This window comes from Podarcis tiliguerta (genome assembly GCF_965153285.1).
Source record: "Podarcis tiliguerta genome assembly, chromosome: 6".
NCBI classification, from domain to species: domain Eukaryota; kingdom Metazoa; phylum Chordata; class Lepidosauria; order Squamata; family Lacertidae; genus Podarcis; species Podarcis tiliguerta.
In genome coordinates, this window is record NC_139539.1 from 39,935,355 (window position 1) to 39,952,898 (window position 17,544).

Consider the following 17,544-nt stretch of genomic DNA (forward strand, 5'->3'; position numbering starts at 1 on the left):
AAGTGGAGGAAGAATAGCCACACTGCTTCACAAACAACAGAAAGATTGTGTGCTGTAGCTGAAGGAAGGGGAAGCAAAGCCTCTGAAGGAAACTACATGAGAAAGGCTGCTGCAGTTGAAAACAGTGTGTCAGCTCAGACATTATAACATGGACACATGCAGCTGAATGAACACTCCCCTTGTGCTGTGAAGAAGAGGTTTGGGAAGCAGAGAATCGAAAAGACTCTGTTGGTGGCCGGTAGCCGGACTTCTGAGCATAAGGAAGTGGCTCAGAGGGAAATTAGCCAGGGAAAAGTTTTGTGGTTTGCTCCTGACAAAGGCAACATCCTAGACAAGATCGGAAACAAAGTGTGTGTGTGTGTGTGTGTGTGTGCCAAAGCACCCTTTTGCTTCATGCTCCTTTCTTTTTTTAACAGCCCCTGCCTTTTTCATTCCTCCAGCTTTCTCATTTTCTCTTGAGCATCCTGGGGAGTCTGGAGACAAATAACAAGGAATTAACTGAAACTATGAGGGACCCATGAGGTATGTGTGCAAACAACTGGCCTTTAAACTCCCTACATTCTCTAATAACTGCTGCATCACATGTTCGCATGAGTACCAATTGTGCAAGAATCACCGGCTGCACAGGGAACAAAATATTGCCGGAGGGAAAATGTAACATGACATGCCTGAAAAGGAAACATGGAAAGTGCCTGAATCTTCTGCAACAAACAAACAATTGCAAATGCAAAAAACAAAAACACTTTTATAACCTAGACAGGGTCTTTGGAGTCTGACAACCTATGGCTATTGCATGAATATCACGTTTCTTATTCCCTGAGCGCATATGCCACTGCAGCAGTATCTAGGAGCTGAAAGCAGTCCAAGTGGGGTAGAAAATATCTCCCTTTCATGAATGTGTTCAAGGCTAGGCTGGGAAGGTGTTTATACCCCTGCTAGCATAAAACACATTTTTTCCATCTCTTGGATAAATTATGTACTGCCATCAGTTGGAATTAGATACATTAATTGTTCCCCCCTGTGACTGTATTATTTCCTATCGTTGGGTTAAAGCAGCTTGGAGGGCACTGAACAGGAGGAAAAATGGATGGAAGGGAAAGGGTTAAGCAGTCCTTCTCCAGCCCCCTTTAAGACTGCAACCTCCCAAGGCTGCTCTGGGTCTTTAAAAAGTCAAGGGAAGCATACACGCAGCTGGTGTCACGTGTGATTTCAGCCTTGTCCTAAGGAATCCCATGCCATCAAATGATTGATTTGAATTGTGGCAAAGAGAATGCAGTCAACAGACACACACAAGGCAGCAGGCAAAAAGGAATCTAGTGAGATTCTCTCTCCACTGAACACACCATTTCTTCCAGCTCAGGAAATGCTGAAAGGACAATTTTTGTCAAGCAAAAACACCCTGCTGGTGGGTAAAGGAGGACTGCAGGAGGATAGAATCTCAAGGTTATTTTGCAATCCACAGCCCATTTGGTGCTTAATTTGACAAATGTTTAAGGCTGCCCAAATGTTCATTAAGGACAACAGTTGTAAGAAGTGAGTCAGTGATATTAGACTGAACTGAAGGTGTCCTTTATTTCCACTTCCTTGCAACCACAGTCATTGTGAGGAAACGTGGTTCTGTCAACACCGCAGGTAGAGTACAAAATTGTTTTAGAAAATTTTCCAGCAAAAAAATGTTTGGAAAGCCCTAGTTCCTCTTCAGTGGTTTAGAACCAACTCATATCCTTTGCACAGCTAATCCTGTAATCCCCACTTCTGCCCAAACACACAGGACCTGCTCCCCCACAACCATTCCACTCCCTGTTTCTTCCTGCCACAACATTCAGTCTTGCAGTGGTGTAGGGAAGTGAAAGTCAGTTGCAATTCATGACTTCATCCCACACTAAAACTGTGTGCAAATGGTCTCTTATGTCCTGCCATAATTTGTTGGCAGAGAAATTGGGGGTGCCATTTTCACCTAATTTCTACAGGGCAGCAGATAATTTCTCCAGTCATTTCTCAGAAGCAGAGTTCACAATTAGCAGACCATTAGGTCCAGTCGCTGGCGACTCTGGGGTTGCGGTGCTCACATCGCTTTATTGGCCGAGGGAGCCGGCGTACGGCTTCCGGTTCATGTGGCCAGCATGTCTAAGCCGCTTCTGGCGAACCAGAGCAGTGCACGGAAACGCTGTTTACCTTCCGGCCGGAGCGGTACCTATTTATCTACTTGCACTTTGTGCTTTCAAACTGCTAGGTTGGCAGGAGCAGGGACTGAGGAACGGGAGTTCACCCCATCACGGGGATTCGAACCGCCGACCTTCTGATCGGCAAGCCCTAGGGCTCTGTGGTTTAACCCACAGCATCACCCGCATCCCTATTTCAGAAAGTAGTGTGGTGTGGTGTAGTGGTTAAGAGCGGTAGTCACGTAATCTGGGTAACCGGGTTCGCGTCTCCGCTCCTCCACATGCCGCTGCTGGGTGACCTTGGGCCAGTCACAGTCTCTCAACCCCACTCACCTCACAGAGTGTTTGTTGTGGGGGAGGAAGGGAAAGGAGAATGTTAGCCGCTTTGAGACTCCTTAAAGGGAGTGAAAGGCGGGATATCAAATCCAAACTCTTCTTCTCTTCTTCTTCTTATAAAAAGCAGTGAGAAGATGGCTTTCTGAGAACCCCTCCAACCAAGGAAGCACAACTGGCTTTGGAAAAGTATCAAATAAATCAGCCCCCTTGATGTTGAAGCACATACCTGAGCATGGTGGTTGCCACTATTTGAGGCAAAAACATGGAGATGAACCTATCTTTGTTTTCTCCACCTGAGCAGAAAACAATCCTTCCCAGGATCTTGCTATGCACTTGAAAGGGCAAGGGTTACATCACTTGTTAGCTGTAAGAAGCCTTTCTCTATACTACTCTAGGTGACTGCTGAGCCCATTACTCAGTACCTGAGAGCAGAGAGGACAGAGCAGTCTCCCTGCCTTACCTGCTCATCTCTCTCCACAGGACTCTGCCGCTCAGTCAGGGTCTTGACATTTTACTGACAAGAAACAAAGCTTCCCTGCCAGGTGGTCACATTCTTGTCTGCAAGAAGTCAATTGGAATCCTGCACATCAATATGTCTCCTACAGCAAACTGCTAAAGCCTGAGATCAAAAACAATATGAGTTGCATGCAGTGCTCCGCCCCCCCCTAAAAAAATGCTTGGGGTACTCTCATTTTGGCTCAAGAAAATCACCATTTTATAGCTCAAATTGGGAAAAATAAATACAGTAAATGGACAAAAGTACAAAGATTCACAAAATGTTTAGGGCGTATGCGTCCCCCTGCGTCCCCCCAGAAAAAAGCACTAGTTACGTGAAAGAAAAACCTTTGCAGTAGCTTTTTGCTAGGCTGACCAAAATGGCAGAATTTGTCTTATGCCCTATTTCAGCTTGGTTAGAAATGGGGCTATTTCCACCCTATCTATGTCAAAGGTGGGGAACCTGCTGCCCCAGATGTTGTTGGATCAAAACAACTCCCATTAGCACCCAGCCACAGCTACATGGAATGAATGTACTTGCAGCGTCCCATTTGCCTGGTCATGCATTTCAGTACATATGTAGAAGAGTGGATTGCCTTCTGGATGCATCTGATATCTCCCAGTGTTAAAAAAAACCCCTACTTTCATGTAAGTGGAAGTGAAATACTTCACCACAAGTCAAGCAGCACAGAGAAGAACCCAAATGTTATGAAGCATACAGTATGCATGCAAGCCTGCAAGCCTGGCGCTTATTTTAGGAACTTATGACCTTGAACCTGAACATGCTCCAGAATTTGGCACTTCAAGGGGTAATGTAGTCAAGGGCAACAAAGATAAATCTCAAGCCATTTGATCATATCAAAAGGGCATTTGCGCATTTATTAGTTATTAACTTTGCTTACTTTGCTGCCTCCATCAGATCCACAAACAGTCAACCAGCAGAGTTTTTCCATGTGGTGAAGGAAATGCTGATGCCTGTCCACAGGAACAAAGTGCTGGGTCTCTAAGAGGTCTGCTGTAACAAGTTTGCCAGAGACTTTGAGTGTGGTCACTCTTAAAGAAGTGTTATCCTCCCCGGAGTAACAACTATTGAAAAGTCACTAATACTCATTTTTTAAGTAAGGCACTTAGGAGGCTGGTGGCAGTCTAGCTGCAGGCGCTTTTGGAAGAAACTCTTGCACAATAAACCTACTTTTGCCAAATACCAGACTTTTTGCAACAAGTAAAGTGACATGAAAATGCACTGGAAAGTGTGGGACAACAGTTGCTTTGATTCAACACTGTATATCTCCCCACAAGTGAATGTTCATTAAGTATCACCAATGTCATCTAACCTGCCTGCAAACAAATCAGAACAAATGCTCAGAATGAAGATCACCTAGAGTCACCTTCTTTTACTGTCTCTCAAGACCAAAACAAAGCTTTCCTGATCAGGCACAGGCTACTGTGGCAAAAGATGGATATTAGGGGTACTTCATAACACAGCCTTCTGAGCCTTTGCCCCATGCAGTGCATACAAACAACAGTCAGCACAAAACAACCAAGAAGGCAGGGAAAGTAAGTGGTATATATTGGAAATTTCAGATTCACACAAGTAAAGGAGGGTGGGAAGAAAGAAGGACCATGAAAGGATCCATGAAAGGTACAACTTTGAGTCTCATCTTGACTGTCACATCTACCCCCAAAATAAACAAGAATCTAGCAACACCTTAAAGACTAAGAAATATGTTGCAGCATAATCTTCCATGAGCAACAGCCCACTTCTGTGGAATGTATAACAAATGCAAGAAGTATGAACCAGCTCTTACTGAAGCATGAGAAGCACACACACCTTTCGCCTGCCTGAGAGATCCCCTGGCCTTCATTCTTCACTTGTAATCAGATTCATCACTTGTGTCAACTTCTCTCCACCTGGGAATCTAAGCCTATTCTCTTCGGCTCAAGAGATTTACCAGCAACAAGTAAGTCTGCAGATGTTTTATGGGCGTTCCTTCCTTGTGCAGTAAATTGCCCAGCAGGAAGACTCTAGGCTTTTTGCTGTTTTAAGAAGGGAGTGATCAAGGTTGGTGTCTTTGCAAGTGTTGAGTCTGGGATGGTGTACAGGCATGCCCAAGGCCCTTGAAGATGAGACTCATTAATCTGCAATGAGGATGTGCATATAAGAAGCAAAGGAAGGAGCTTCACCTGGGTTTCATTGAAGACCTAGCAACATCCAGTAATGGAAGCAGCATTATACAGCAGAGTAGAGGGGGCTGCTTTCACTTTGGTATATTCACCTCTGCATAAAAAGAGAGAAACCGACAGATAGTACTGGGTGGATGCTATCTCAGTCTAAGGCCTTTCATTCCAACCGTGACAAGAGCGGAGCAGTTCAGACAGAAGACACTAAAACGACAGTCACTTTTTTTTTTTTAACCTCATTAAATGAATCTACACCAGGAATCAATTCTTTTACTGGACGTGATAAAATGCATCTTGTGTTTCCCTTGGCCGGATAACGTGCTACTATGTGCCAGCTTGTCAAGTCACACCCCAGTGCCCATGGCTTGTTCAATACCCATATTGTCTGCTTTCCTAGAGGGGTTCTTGTTGAACTGTAAAGAAGTTGGTTGTGTCAGCATTTTGCATGGTACACTCCTGCTTTTCAAAGGATCACACGCTTTCAGCCAGTGTCAATCAGTGTTATCACCACAGAGGTTCACAGAACTACAGCAGCATCCATCAAGAGAGGATCGAGGGATGGTTTTTATAAAGCCACAGCACCACTCCTCCGCTACACATGGAGATGTGATTTGAAATTTCCATCCTTCAGTCTTTCCATATCGTAGGATTTTATTTTATTTGTTTACTTTCAGGCTCAAGCAGGAAGACTAAATAATGTTTTGAAAAATGAAATGTCATTTATGGACTATGGGGATGAGACAGCCTGGAGCAAGGCTGGAGGCAGTGTTTCTCAAACATTTTCAGCTCTTGACCCCCCATTCTAAACTTGTTCTGCTTACCCTGAGCACAAAGCCAACCATCCATCTGGAAAGGCAAGCGCGCAGTGATGCTATGCACAGCTACTCACATGCAAGCCTAATGTACTGCAAGTGTGCATATGGACCAGGTCAAAAAATTATGAAGGGCTGAAGACAGAAATAAGATCAAGACAGCCCAGAGAGTGCTCATTATATGCTCTCTGAATTCATCTTCAAACCTGAACTTTCAGGCATGTCAGTGAATCAATCACTGGTTGGAGCCACTCACTCAGTCTCCCAAACATACCTCGCTGGGGCCACTGCTTGCAACCACTGCTACATCATCCTCCAATGGGGAAAGTTAAAGAAGTATTCAAAAGACTATGGATTATGTTAACTGAACACATTATGTTACCGTAACTGAATATGTTAACCAAACACTGAGGGTGCATCTTCACAAACCACAAATCGTATGCCTGTGCAAAGCCTTAAAATGACTTCTCCAACATCAAACAAGGTGATCTTGGCAGTGCATATATTGACCCAATCTTGCCTAAATCTACACACATCCTCAAACCAAATCACTTGGATATTCTTCCCAGGTAATGAGTCAACACTGAGAAGCACAGACATGGTACTGACACTACAATAAAAAGTTCCCGTACAGACACTGTGGGTTGGTGTAGGCTGGCTAATTCTTTCTTTCCCTTTCCTATTTTTAATTAGTGCTTTCATTATCTCTACATCCTTGCCACGCTCCAGTCCACACAGAGCCCCCAGGATCCCCAGAGTCATGAAAAGCCTAGGACTGTTCCACTTCAGACATGCAAGATTTCAGCTTGCCATCAATCCAACCTCAGAAGGAAATAGCAGAGATGACTGCAAGTTAAGAATGCTGCTCTTTAGTGAGAAGAGGTCCTGCTACTTGCGACAGCTAAGACTAGCCGTCTTACTTTTACTCTGTGCTGCCCTTAATTATTTCTTCTTAGTGTCATGTGGCAGCAAGTGATTAAAGCAGAGGGAGTGGGATCCAAGGTATCAGGCTTCTATTCCTGGCTTGGAAAGAAAGCGAGACGGAGCAATTAAGAGAAGCAGGTCTCTTGGGCTCAGTTCACAGCTCAAAGGAAAGAGCAAGTGTTTGGCTAGGAAGAGGGAAAAGTGAATGAATGAGTGATTCTCAGAGATGGGTTTACCTTGCAAAGCAAAAATTGAATATAAATTCTAGTTCTATGCTCTGCATACACTGCCCAAGTTTGTATACAAATGCCAAATTATTTTACAGGCCTTTGTACATGTCTGCTTCGGCTAGCAATGTTAAGCAAGAGCCAGTGGCTGGAGGAAAGGAGCTATTTTTTTTTGCAGTCAGAAGGACTAGAAACATTTTTTAAAAATAAAAAAACTAATTTTTTTAACTAACTAACTAAGAAGTGGGAATTTCAGCATCCAGCACAACTATTAAAGGTGAGGGATCCTGTTCTTTATTCCATCTGGCCACCGTAATCATAACATGTTATTGTTATCTTTTATTTATTTAATGAAGCTGAAGCCATTAGAAAACAACACAGAATAAAATACATTACATAGTTAAAATAATTATTAAAACTTGGCATTGTGTCAAATGAAAATTTGCTGTGCTGAAGAATTTAACTTGGCGTCCCCACAAAGCTATAAACTGCTGCTCTGAAAAAAAATCAGCCACCTTTTCAGAAATGTAAGCGGACCTGTCCCCCTTCATAAAAAGTTATCAAGTATCCATAATCATAACATAGATCTTCTCAGCGCCAAAAATTCAAGCTTTCAAGGTGCAATAGCACGCATGTGGATAACACACAGACCTACCTGTACATATGATCCAGAATGATGCAAAGGGATGCAGGCTAAGGATAATTCTGGATGTTACATAATACAGGTGGAATAGGAAATAGAATGGGCTGGTGCTCCCTGCTCTCCCTGTGTGTTCACACAGTTCTAATTTGACATCTTCTCTTGCAGTCAGATGTGACAAGCCACCTCCCAGAGCTTACCGTTCAAGCAACGCACACATTCACAAAATCCGTCTGTTTCCCTTTTAAGCAGAGATTGAATAGCAATCTGTCCTGGATGTTTAGGTTGAGATTCCTGCATTGTAGAGGGTTAGACTTGACGACCCTCAACTCTATGATTCCATGAACAAATTTGTGAGATGAACCTGCACTGGTCCATTCTTGCTGCACCTTTTTAAGGTTGCTTATTCTTCTACTGGCACCCTATGTGTCAGGATCATCTCTTGGTCTAACTTGAATTAGTCATAGTTTTGGAGCTCAGTCCAGGGCAAGCAGAAAACATGATGGAGAAAATATTGCAATTGTTTTTAAAAGGCAGAATTATGAAGCTTATTCTGACACAAATCAGTCCCTCAACTCCTTCAGTTTCAAAAATGCCATTAAGAAAAGATTGTTTCTGGAGGCAGCAAACAGAAAGCATGCTTTATTTTTTAAGGGGGAAAAAATCAATAACAGTTCTTTTGTAGAAATATAATGCATAGCATTGTTATTTTGTTTTCACTACCCACACCAGAAACTGAAATAGCTACATAGAACAATTAAGGGGCTAACGTGATTATCTAGGCATTAGTACCCTATCTTATGGAGCAGCTTCGGGTTCTGAGCCCGGGGCACACTGGACCAGATCCCACAGCAACAAGGTCCATAGAACCAGGGCAGGCACCCTTCCCATTCCAACACCACAGAGAGTGCATCAAATGGGAAATCATGGAGCGAAGGAGAAATGTGGGAAGGGGGTGGAGCCTAACAGCTGGGCTGGAGGCAGGTGCTCAGTAGGCCTCAGTTCACCACCAGCCCCCGCAGAGGCAAATTGCTAATTCTCCTTGCTGCCATGCACAGAGTGCTTCTCCTTGGGACCAGGACAGGGCAGCCACTAAAATGAACGTTAGGCTGGTCAGATGAAAAATGATAGGGCCCCAGCACCTTTAATAATTGTGCAGGGCAGTGAATTTTAGCATGAACCATCTGTCACGAAAGGAAGCGTCCCAATGGACCAGCCTTTATTTCTCTAACAGATGACCTGGCATTTTGCCCAATGCTCCCACAAACCTGGGTGGGTGGAAGAGGAGTCCAACTTTGCCTTCCCCAGTAGCATGGGGTTAGCAGTCTCTTCTGCTTTTGCAGAAGAAAGCCAGATCTCCGGTTAAAGGCCAAAGGGCTCAATATTCCCTGGACTTTCTGCCTAGTAAGAACTCAGCAGCAGGAGCTGTAATAAAAGACGGCAGTTATCCCATTTTCTTATCCTGGCTTAATGAACCAGTTTTGCAATAGGGGCAATAAATAATAGATTACTCTCAGAGGCTGGTGTAGCAGCAGTGCTGCTGCTGCATAGCACTAGCCGCCTAAGCCTCACTGCCGTGGGGCTCCAAATCTACGCTGCTTAAAGCTGCTACACAGCCACATCATACAAAGCCAGGAAACCAAACAGTTTGGCTCCCGCCCCCCTGTCAAAGGCTAAACCAAAAGCAACTGTGCATGCATCCCAGTTGTGGATTATGCCCCCTCCCTTCAAGAGGTTCACCTGGGGCCTTTGTTATAGTCTTTGAAATGCCAGGTGCAGACCTTTGTACTCTTCCAGGACCTTTAAATTTGAATGATATGTTTTATTGCATTCTGATATGGCTTTCTCTTTTAAATTCTAAATGGCTTTTTCTTTGCTATTTTCATACTCAATTTTAACACTTGTTTTAGGCTGGTCTTTTTAATGCTGTTTTGATAATGTTTTATGTGAGTTTTTGTGATGTCATCCCTATTCTATAATACCACAGCATTTCGGCATTTGTTGAAATAAGCTGAATACTGCTTAATACCACAGTTTCAAAGTGGCATACGATAGAGAAACAGCCCAAAAATCAGGTCCCCTCCAGACTATTGTTTTTGAGGAGGGTGTTCTGCAATATGTCACTGACACAACAATAGTGCATTAGAGGTGGAATTACAGAACATCCATATACCATTTCACTTTTGGTTGTTTTGTCATGCTTCACTAATGCTACCCCATTATGGCCATCTAGGGGGGGGGGGGCACTCTTTCAGTATAGTACAACAAAAGTGGGTCCACCCCCAGAGTCACAGGATTTCAGCAGGAAGCTATGGCACATACTAGAAACAAAGCAGTATGTCCAACCCAAAACTTTTGAAGGTCCAAACTATATTAAAAGCAGGATTGTGTATAACCACCCCAATGCCACCATTATCACAAAGGATCACGAAAGAACAATTAAAAGGAGGCCTGGAGAGGCTCTAAGTTAAATTTAACCATAAGATAAGCTTCCTTAACATCTCTACTGAAATTTTAAAAATTAAAGACTTCACAGGAAGCTCAAAAGATGGGTGTTGTAAAGAAGGGTGCTCTTGTGTACTTACCTTTTCCGCCACACCAAGGATCACTGCTGCAGTGCCCTTTCCCTCTGGTTACTTATTGCCAAAGGCTCTCATCTACGTATGCTGCATGCTGTTTTACCGCACAATAGCCAGACCTGCACTGCATTCTGAAAAAAGAAAAAACCCAAACAGCCTGTCATAGCCAGCTCTTATTAATTTATTTCGGTTCTTTAAAAATGTTTTCTTTTTTCAAAAGTGCATAAACTGCTTTGGGGGCCTCTATGAGTGTGGGCTGGTATATTTAATTGGGTTGTACTGATAAAGTGCCATAATAAGGCAGGCTAGTCTGGAAAAGGGTTGTGAGAAAGCTGTTTCAGGGTGAAGGAAGGACTGGCAGGATTGCAAGCAGGAGTCCAGGGCAAGGAAACTAAGCATAGGACCACCCAACTTCTGCTTTAAAAGCTCCAGTGAAGGAGAGTCCACAACCTCCTGAGGGAGTCCGTTCCACTGCTGAACATTATGTTTTGGATTTTAGACAAGTTCAAAACCTTCCTCCCAAAAGATACATTTCAGGTCTAGTCAGTGATGTGGGGCAGAACACTTTCAGTTGAAAATCTTCTGTTTCGTAAGTCTGTTAGTAACAATGAATATACGCTAATTGCAAATGCAATATTAGGCAGGCTTAGCAGCTGCAAGATGCTTGGCTTTTTAAAATAAATATAAACATGCTAAATTGGATCACTGAAGGGGTTGCCAACCCTTTGGGGTCAGCAGACGCATATGGAATTTTGAGAAAAGTGCTCTGGGCACCAGCCACAAACGTTGCATAACAGAAAATAGCTGCCACCTCTAAAATAGCGCCGGGGCGGGGCGGGGGGATAGAGGACTACAAAATGGTATAGTTATGAACCTACCCCCCCAATCAATGGGGGGAAAGGCACCTCCATCAGCACTTGCTCATAGAAAAAAGCTCATTGCACCTCTCCCCTGTTCAGAATGGATGAAAGGGTGCCCAATTCTGGCATCTAGTGACACAATGGGAAGATTTGAGGGGGGTATTCAATGTAGAAATGTACAAACAGGAACTGAGCAGGAAGACTGAATAGTCTCTTGAGTACTGTGGATTTATGAGGGCATATTTCCTGAGACCTTTCAAGGGTGATTTAGGCCATACCGGTGGGTGTCCTGGCTCCCACTGGAAACCCCTGCTCTAGGGGTTGCTATGATGAAACCTGAAAGTCCACATCACTGCAGAAGGCCTCAGGTCTGTAAGGACTTTTTTACAAGTGGATTAAGAGAGAACATAGCCCTAGGCTATAGAATAACAGGTGGCTGCCAAAACTGGTCTCCTGAGGGCACCTTCTGCCTCACCAGTCCCAGGTGCCTTGTAGGACTTGCCAGGTAGTCCGCTGGGCGTGTGAGTGTGGTCAAAAGGGAAGCAACCCTGACTCACCCCTTTCCATTTTCTCCTAAAAATGTTAAGTGTGTGTGTGTGTGTGTGTGTGTGTTATACATATATATATATATAGAGAGAGAGAGAGAACACCAATCATGGTCCTAAATTAAGAGGGAGGATCCCACCTCTTGTGTTAGACTGGAACAACCAGAAAATTTAAGGCATAAGCCAAAATGTGGCAATTATGTAATATTCTGAAGATTAACATACATTTTACATAATTTGAATATCTGCTGACATGGGTAAACTATGTAATTGCAGACTTTGGAGAATGACAGGCTTCAACTACTAATTTGATTAAATCACTATGGCACATACTGCCTCTTAAATTAGGTTATCACTTTGCATTTGAATCAAAAGGAAATATATTCTGAACAAAATTTCAGCAGAATAAAATTAGACTGTTCAGTCCTTAAATTTCCCATTGTTTTGCTGTGTCCCTTTCATTCATGCATTTCACTGCATGAACTCATGGATATAATTTCCAAAAAAGGTAGGAGACCTGTAATTGAAGACATAGTTATTGTCATTTCTGTTAAGCATACTAAGGATTATGTGTAGAAGTTATAGAATAGGAGACATTCTTGTCCACCTCTGAGCAATTTACAATCTAAATAACTTGCTTATGTTCTCTTCCCAATTCTGAAAAAGTCATACAAAGAAATACAATGCGCCTTGATTATTCAGATATTCAGTACTTTCAGATCTGGAAGTTCTGGTTTCCTTATTCTGCCAAGCAATATAAAATGACCAGTAGCAACCCAGTGGGAACTGCATTTAGAATTCAGATTCTATTTTATTTAGAAACAAAAACCAGTCTGATTCACACTTGACTCTACATGCCACTCGATGTCACTAAATGACTTATCATTTAAGCCCTGCTCAATAATACTCTGAACTCTGAGGGGTAGGATTGTCCCCTGTTGTTGTTTAGTCGTTTAGTCGTGCCCGACTCTTCGTGACCCCATGGACCAGAGCACGCTAGGCACTCCTGTCTTCCACTGCCTCCCGCAGTTTGGTCAGACTCATGCTGGTAGCTTCAAGAACACTGTCCAACCATCTCGTTCTCTGTCATCCTCTTCTCCTTGTGCCCTCAATCTTTCCCAACATCAGGGTCTTTTCCAGGGAGTTTTCTCTTCTCATGAGGTGGCCAAAGTATTGGAGCCTCAGCTTCACGATCTGTCCTTCCAGTGAGCACTCAGGGATGATTTCCTTAAGAATGGATAGGTTTGATCTTCTTGCAGTCCATGGGACTCTCAAGAGTCTCTTCCAGCACCATAATTCAAAAGCATCAATTCTTTGGCGATCAGCCTTCTTTATGGTCTAGCTCTCACTTCCATACATCACTACTGGGAAAACCATAGCTTTAACTCTACAGACCTTTGTTGGCAAGGTGATGTCTCTGCTTTTAAAGATGCTGTCTAGGTTTTGCATCGCTTTTCTCTAAAGAAGCAGGCGTCTTTTAATTTCCTGACTGCTGTCCCCTAACCTGATACAATTTCAATACAATGTCTGAAAGAGCCTATATGCTTACCAAGTGTGCTTATGTAGGCTCTGTCTGCACAATAAGGATTCTGCCTATTTTAAGGGTCCCAGGTTACTCACAGGCATTCAGGTTCTTTCAGACATTACAATGAACATGCATCAATAACGGGATCAGCAGGCACTATCCCCAACCCCCTTCTCTGTACAAGTTCAGAGAGACAATGTCTAACAGTGTTTCCCTATAGCTGACATGTGAACTACTTCCATTGAGAAGCAGTTTATCTGCAGCATTTGTTCTGCAGTGGTTATCTTGCATATGCAAATTAGAGGTCCAGGGAGGCCTGGGCCACCTCCAGCTGTTGAGGCCTCTAGCCATACTAAAAATAAAAAACAACAATGCACAAAATAAGGCATGCATACAGAAAAAGAGTTGCTTGTTTATATAATCAGCAGAGCCAAGAAGACACATTCATCACAGTCTAATCTTGTGTCATCAGAACAGATATAGTTTTATTAATATTTCCACACATTTCTAACTCTTCAATATGACAGAATCAATATCAGTTAACAAAACAAAATTAATTCCCCCCCACACACCAAATCACTGCTCTTACTAGCAAAAATTTGGAGCTCTAAGCTGATAATGTGTGTCGCTTTTTGATGAAATCTCTTTCCATCCCTCTATTTCAAATAGTTACCTCATCAGTCTTACCCAGTAGCAGCACCGGATTTAGGGTGGTGCAGGTGGCTTTCCTGCACAGGATACTAAGCCAAGATGTATAACAACAACAACATATATTTATACAGGTACCTACTGAGAAGATCCATTCAAAAAGCAACTGTACCAAAAGGTATTATTGTGAAAATAAGAAATATTTAGGGGCATGTACCCAATTTTGTCCTCAGTCAGGGCGCCATATTACCAAAGTCTGCCCCTGCCAGTAGCTCCTGCAACACACAGCCCACATTGTTCCAGGCAGTGGGATGCCTGGAGCATCATTTGCAATTGTCTCTGGGGAAGTTTCCATTCTTTGTTGAAAGCGTGCAGTGTGGGTGGGTTTGCTCTACTTCAGCAGGGAGAATAATTGGTACAGGCTTACCGAGGGGTAGAAGGAGGTGGTGAGAAGTTATTAGAAATTAGGAGAGTTGTGCCCATTACTTTCCAGAACAAATTGGTAGGCAGCAAGGGAAATAAAAACCACAGCAAGCGAGTGAGACAGGCATCATGTTCCAACATCTCACGCACGCCTGATTGATTTGAGGCCGCACATTTGGTAAGAGCTCAGATGAAGTACCTACTTCCAAGCCAGGCTGAAAAGATCACTGCAGCAGAACAAACAGTTTCCTCAAATGAACTCCCTGAATGTTCTCATTTGCCCTCAATGGGTGGACATTCCTCAGGTTTGGTGAAGCTTGGCAAGACCCACCCTACTCTGTATTGGAGGCAAAGTATTACATGCTGCTAAAACTCTACATTCCTATAAATTCTTTTACATGAGTCTCTGTGGTTTGATGTCTTACCAGCCCACTCTGCACTTAGCTGAACTCTTTCCTTCATGCTGCACCATTAGTGATTTGAAGTGAGCTACATTTGACCTTTATAGGTAAAGGTAAAGGGACCCCTGACCATTAGGTCCAGTTGTGACCGACTCTGGGGTTGCGACGCTCATCTCGCTTTACTGGCCGAGGGAGCCAGCGTACAGCTTCCGGGTCATGTGGCCAGTATGACTAAGCCGCTTCTGGCGAACCAGAGCAGCGCACGGAAACGCCATTTACCTTCCCACTGGAGCGGTACCTATTTATCTACTTGCACTTTGATGTGCTTTTGAACTGCTAGGTTGGCAGGAGCAGGGACCGAGCAACGGGAGCTGACCCCATCGCGGGGATTTGAACCACCGACCTTCTGATCGGCAAGTCCTCTGTGGGTTAAACCACAGAGCCACCCACGTCCCTTGACCTTTATACTAGGGGCCCAATCCAAAGACAGCAACAGAGCAACACAATGCATATTTAGTCAGACGTACGTCCCACTGAATTCAAATAAAATGTGGAAAGGATAGAAGCCATACCTTAAGTCCCTTTAATATAAACAGGATATGATTAACACAAGTCCTATGGAGATCAATGGGGCTTGACTAGCATTTCCTGGTTCAGGTGTGGAGCTTGCGCAAACGGCTTGCTCCTTTGCAGGTGGGATCCAGTCACATACTGACAAGTTCAGTTTGGGCAATTAATGTGGATGTGTGGTCCATGTGCACCAATCCTGCTTCCAAACCCTGAACTTCCACCCAGTCTTCTTGCAGTAAGGGAAGTGATGAGAAAATGCACTGGGTAACAATATATTGATATGATCCTGCAAAGCCTCTCTGCAAACTTTGTGCAAGCAAATCAGGATGAATAAACAGGTCACCAGGAAGTGACCAGACAGCAATTGACATCAAACTGTCCCTGTATAGAGCTGATTTGAAATTTCTGAGGAAAGTGAAGAAAAATAAATGCTTGCTTTCCAGAGTCAGTATAATTGCTTTCTAGCCCTCTATATTCATTTGCAAGAACAGTACAAATCATGCAGTTCATTATAAAATGGAAGCAGCAGCCTTTTGGCATTTAGCTATGCTAGGGACTCGGCTGGTATCTGGAAGCAAGTTGGCAGCACAGATGCATAATTGTGAAGACAGATGTACTTGTGAACAGGGGTGGGTGGGTGGCTTTTGTTGCACAATGAACTTTGCTTTTCTACACCTTCCCTCTTGCAAAGACAGTTGCTTTTGTACCTACTCAGTCCTCCCTGCCCTTCCTTCCCAAACTTCAAGGAGGTAATACATTTTTGTATATGTTCATATTCAAGTATCTGTTTAAAATCTTTGTTCAGACAAAAAACAATTCAAAAATTTCTCAAAGGTGTGTGTGTTTGCTTTGCGAGTGAGGGCTAGCCCATCACTACTGTGCAAATCTGGAAATTAGAAACAATAAATTAAGTTGCACCTGAGCCTAAACAGCAATACATATGCATTCACAATGGGCCAAGGGAGAAAGCTACACATGTCCCTGTTTATCCTATGACTAGACTAGTCTAATTTATGTGTTGCCTTTTCACAAAATAAATTATGTTCAAAGCAGATCACAACAAAAACATGGTTTTGAAACGTCGTTTCAAAAACAATATTTCAATAAGAATATAGCTAACAGTTCAAGACATGAAAGTATTTCAGCAGCAAATTTTAGAAGAAAAAACAACACAGCATCAATGCAGTAAGTATCCATGTAGGCACATTTCAAGGCAAACACCAGAAGTGTAGGAAGCATTTTAGGGACCAGAAACAGTTGGTGTCTCTCTGGGACTGAACTCAAATCTGCACATAGAAGATGCAACTAATCTATACGCTACCATGGCAACTTTGGGGCTAGTTTTAACATCTAACTAGCAAACACACACAAACACATTCTAAAACAGGGGGGTTACTATATCACAGCTGAGTTCCAAGCACCTGTCTCTTGGTCACACACCACGTGAGGAAGGTTTCATTGTATTCTCCTCACATCATCATTTTCATCAATTCGATTTATTAACCACCCTTCACCATAAGGTCCCATTATTCAGTGGTGTGTCTGTAGGGCAGGGCCCTTCATTTTGCAGCATATCATGCAAGGTGCTGGTACTAAATCTTAAACAAGTGAACAATCCACTTCTCCAGTCCCAGGCTCTACTACTACTACTTCTGGAACAGGCCCAAGACATTTTGCTACCTCAGGCAGGGCAAACAAGTCTCTCCCCATCTTCCAGGAAGCTGCATATCTCCCGGGAAGCTGGTCATATTATTTTGGCAGCCAAGGCAGAAAATCTGCATGTGGTTTTCTCTGGCAGTAAAAGTGAGGTTACAGGGAACCAGGCAGAGGGCCTTCTTGGTAGTGGCACCCACCCTGTGGAACACCCTCCCATCAGATGTCAAGGAAATAAACAACTATCTGACTTTTAGAAGACATCTGAAGGCAGCTCTGTTTAGCGAAGTTTTTAATGCCTGGTGTTTTATTGTGTTTTTAATTCTGTTGGGAGCCACCCAGAGTGGCGGGGAAAACCCAGCCAGATGGGCAGGGTATTATTATTATTATTATTATTATTATTATTATTATTATTATACAACAATAAATTAAATAACTTAGCACTTCCCTGCCGCATCAGGACACCCCAAACTGGTTGCCTCATTCTGGATAACAGTAGGATAACAACCCTAGCTCCTTCATCCAAACAACTTTGCTTTGCAGTATCTAGTCCCTCCCTTAGC

At 43.3% G+C, this 17,544-nt stretch overlaps 1 protein-coding gene across 1 annotated transcript in view; it reads right to left on the reverse strand.

Annotated features, from left to right (window-relative positions):
• The window catches only part of CDK18 (cyclin dependent kinase 18), an 83,384-nt gene that overhangs the window by 47,338 nt on the left and 18,502 nt on the right, over positions 1 to 17,544 (reverse strand). Inside the window, exon 2 of the mRNA XM_083444505.1 lies at positions 10,363 to 10,487. The gene's annotated coding sequence lies outside the window, so the exon portion shown is untranslated. The remainder of the gene's footprint in view (positions 1 to 10,362; positions 10,488 to 17,544) is intronic.